We start from the raw sequence: 4,434 nt of genomic DNA, 5'->3' as shown, positions 1-4,434 counted from the left end.
CTAACATGGAATCTTAGAGATGAACCACTCCATCACCAATATCGGAGCCTTGATCAGAGCAACGCAAATTCAACAATAATTAATGGTCACACAAAGACAATATGGGCATATACATGTTAATATCAACCTGCAAAACACAAAAAGAAAAAAAAATTTCCATCTTACTATTGATTTTTTCCTAAAATATTAATCCCAACTTTTCTTAATTAGGATTCTTCGAAACAGGCTAACCCAACAATCCAGATGATAACACCTATAAGAGAGAGGAGCAAAGACAAGAAGGCAAAGGGAAGCCCTAGCAGAAACCCTAGAGGCCTGCATTTACAGTCTTCAGAGCAGCACGTGATGGGCTTCTTCTGCCTCCACCTTCTTCCCTGTGTTTAATGGCGGTTTCTTGCTTCTGAGAGGTCAAGGAGAATATAAACTACGATATTGACGGAGAGCACAAGATATATTGATTAAATAATTATGCGCATGTGTGTTAGGAATTATTGGTGAGACACATGTACAAATAAAATATCAAGCTAGCAGCCTAATCCTGTTCCAAGAACAAAATTGGTCGATAAGAAACCAATCACAGAATCCCACGTTGTACTCATCGATCCAACTTGATCAAGGAACATTTCTCTCAGCTCACGCCACTTTCTTGCAGTTTTAAACTTATGATTTTAGTTTCTTATTATTGTTTCAAAGGTTTTTGAAGTTGTAATCTTATATTGGGTCTCTGGATTTTGGTGGAGTCAAATGCAGGCAAAGGCTTGGGCCATGGAAGAACCGTCTGGTACTAAAAATATCTATTAAGAAGATGTTTAGATACTCTTAAAAATACTTTTAAAAAGTATTTTTTTTATAAATCAAGATAAATTTTTCTATATATTTATTTTATATATCATAAAATTATAACATAAAATTATTTTTAAAATCATTGTTTGGTTTTTATCTAAACACCTCCTAAGTTATTATTCCCTTTAGTGAATATTAAAAATGCTTAATAACAATTTTACATAGATTAATAAAATTAATTCAAATCAGTTATTTCTTGCAAAATATTAAAATTATTCTCAATAGAATTCATTAGCTAAAGAAGTTTGGTAATTTAGTTAAAATTTTTGTAATTAGTTAGGAATATTATGTACAAAAAATTAATATTTTAGAGAAATTAAAGCATATGTCATATGATGAAATATGTTGAAGGTTGTTATTATAAGAATTTGATCTTTTTTTTAATATCATTATAGCATATAAACATATCTACGTGCGGTGTAAAGGATCCAGATTGACACTATATATAAGTTGATAATAGATTACATTTGACAAACTTTGACTTATTAGGAAGCTGAAAATTTTAAATAGTTGTCTTTTTAATTTAATTTTAATTAAAATAATCTATTTTTAATGAGTACTTCAAAAATTTTGCAGAAAAACCCTTTTTTGTTGGGTCACTCCACACATAAAAGATTATGGGAAAATTGCGTACAGGTTCCACAGAAGGCAATTTATTACTCTGAGGTCCCACGAAATGTCAAAATCACTGACAGGTCCCAAGGGACCTCAGAGTAATATTTTCGATTTGTAAAATGATATTACTGCCCCTCATATTCCAGGTTTACATTTACTCTGTCATTGCGATTTACAACCTCAGCAGCGACTATTAACAACCGAATGAGAGGACGTTAACAACCCTAGCAGTATACGTTAACAACTTACTTTATAGAATCATATAACCTCCGCATAAGAGTAAATTATAACCAAATAGTATAATACTACCTCCGGTCCTTAATATAAGACTCCGTTTGACTTTTTGTTTGGTCCTAATTATAAGACCCCAATCCATTTTGTCTCTCATATTTATACATTTTTTTCCAAGATAATCAATCTAATAATGATAGTTTTAGCCAATACACTTAATTAGCAAGGATATTTTAGGAATAACAACACTTATTTATTACAAATAACTAATTTAACTTACTTCCTTAATCTCCTCAAATAAGTCAACTGGGTCTTATAATTAGGACCGGAGGTAGTACAACAACTTTAACACTAAAATGGGAAGCTTTTTGATATCATTAAGAATTTTAACTAGATCCAATAGGATTATAGTAATATTTTAATGCGAAGATCCATTTACAACCTCAACAGCGATTATTAACAAACGAATGAGAGGGCATTAACAACCTAAGCAGTATCCGTTAACAACTTACTTTATAGAATCATATAACCTCCATATAAGCGTAAATTATAACCAAATAGTATAATACAACAACTTTAACACTAAAATGGAAAGCTTTTTGATATCATTAAGAATTTTAACTAAACCCAATAGGATTATAGTAATATTTTAATGCGAAGATCCATTTACAACCTCAATGGTGAGTATTAATAACCCAAAGAGAACTGTTGACAATCTAGGCAGTATCTGTTAACAACTGACTTTATAGGATAATATAACCTCTGACAAACTCAATTATTTTTATATATTTTGATATGTTTTATATGGGTTTTGTCAACTTAATTAGTCCCTTTTGACCTTAATTGATTGATTAATTGATTTAATATGTTTTATTTTGAATTATTATTTTATAGGGGCAAAATTGTCATATTTTGGTTTAATTGTGACTAATTGATTTTTGAGGACAATTAATGCTACCTTATCCTTGAATTTTGCTTGCAGGTTTTTAGAAGATTTTGAAAATAAAAAAAATTAAAAAAAAAAAAAAAAAAGGAAAAGAAAGAAAAAAATAAATTAAAAAAAAAAAAATAATAAAATAATAAAAGGGGGAGCAAAACGCTGCGTTTTGCTCCACCCCTAATATATATTATTATCATCTTCAACTAAAGCGGGGGAGACGCAAGCGAACTGGAGGCGGCGAAGCTGACCAGCGGAAAAACAGAAGACGCCGAACGGAAATAAGAACACACACACGAGCTGAGCGACGGACCTGGAAAAGAACAGAGGAGACACACACGAGCACGCCGAACGGAGCTGAATACACGGACGCTGAAGGTGAGCTGGGCGCGGCTGGAGAAAGGACCAGAGAACACGCAGACGCAGACCAGCGAAACAGAGACGTGAACCATTCAGCGTGAACAGTGTTCTTCCATGGGATCCTGTAGCAAAATACTGATTGCAGCGAATTTGATGGCAAACCGTGGCTAATTCCTAATTCTCTAATTCAACAATAATGGCAGGAGCTTGGATCATCAAAGGGGAGTTTTAGTTGCTTTAATTTCCTACTCAATAATTGTTTAACAATTCCTAGGTCTTAGGATAGTTTTTCTGATTGTTGGGATAATTGTATTGCTTAATCTGATTATATTTGGGGATTATTGTGACTGGATTATTGCTTAGTATTTGACATTGGGCTGTTTATAGTTTTGATTTCAATTATAATGTTGTGGTTATGACATTTGTATTGATTTTGGAATTAATATATTGTGATTTTCTAAGGTGGCTTAGAATTTTGGATCATATAGTCTCTTGCTAGCTTTAATTCTGTTATTTTGGATTTAAGAGTTCTAATTAAGCATTGGTTTTTAGCATCCTTAATCCCATTTTACTATTCTGGTTGCAGTTAGTAAGTTGGGATTTTAGGAAAATATTTTGTGGCAACTCGAGGTGGCTCGGTTGTTGGATCAAAAGCTTAATTATAATTCTTAATTCATTGTTTTTAACTCCCACATCTTTTAGAGTGATGATTGCCTGCGTTGTTGAATTGGAGGATTGATTTTTATCAGTGTTATCTGTGTCTCATTTTCATTTCTTTAATCTCCATTCATTTTAATCACTTTTATATAAAAACAAAAAAAAGTATTTTAATTTCAATTTGATTCGTAGTATTTAATTAACAGCTTTTCAAAATCAAAAATCTCTTTTTATAGTTTAGGTTACTTGCATTCATTTACTAGGGTTTAATTTCGTTTTCGGCTCCTCAAAGTGAAACGACCCGAGTTGTGCACTATATTGCATTAATTAGGTTAATTTTTGGAGTAACCCCAAAGCGACAATTAAGGGAAGTTCAACTTCAAGTGGCGCCGTTGCCGGGGAGCCAAGAAATTGGTTCCCTAGTAATTAAGTGTCAAGTAGTCTTGATTGGGGTTCATTTGTTGAGCCTTTTTAGATTTCATTTTTGTTAGTTTTTGCATTTTCTTTAGTAGTTTGCATTTGTTTCTTTTGATTTTTCATAGCATTTTTTTTTCTTCTTCCTTTGCATAAAAAAAAAAATTTCAAAAATACAACTAAATATCTTCATTTTTCATTCATTGCATTGCATTCATCTGTTTTCTTTTGCTTAATTGCTTCTGGTTGATTGATTGTTTATGCCAAGAAAGGGTAGGTCTAAAACCCTAGTTCCTTCCAATCTTGAGCTTCAAAGTTCTTTAAGAGAAGTTAGACAAGACTCAAGGGTAGAAAGGACTAGTGAGGTTGAACTAGAC

At 32.0% G+C, this 4,434-nt stretch overlaps 1 pseudogene; it reads right to left on the bottom strand.

Moving 5' to 3' along the window:
- Nucleotides 1-3,078, bottom strand: LOC114738942 (signaling peptide TAXIMIN 1-like; annotated as a pseudogene).
- Nucleotides 3,079-4,434: the final 1,356 nt, after the last annotated feature.

The sequence above is a fragment of the Neltuma alba genome, unplaced genomic scaffold, assembly GCF_004799145.2.
Source record: "Neltuma alba isolate B1F8T4 unplaced genomic scaffold, ASM479914v2 tig00013727_pilon, whole genome shotgun sequence".
Taxonomy (NCBI): domain Eukaryota; kingdom Viridiplantae; phylum Streptophyta; class Magnoliopsida; order Fabales; family Fabaceae; genus Neltuma; species Neltuma alba.
Note: the sequence above shows the minus strand (reverse complement) of the source record. Positions and strands in the feature narration are given on the sequence as shown.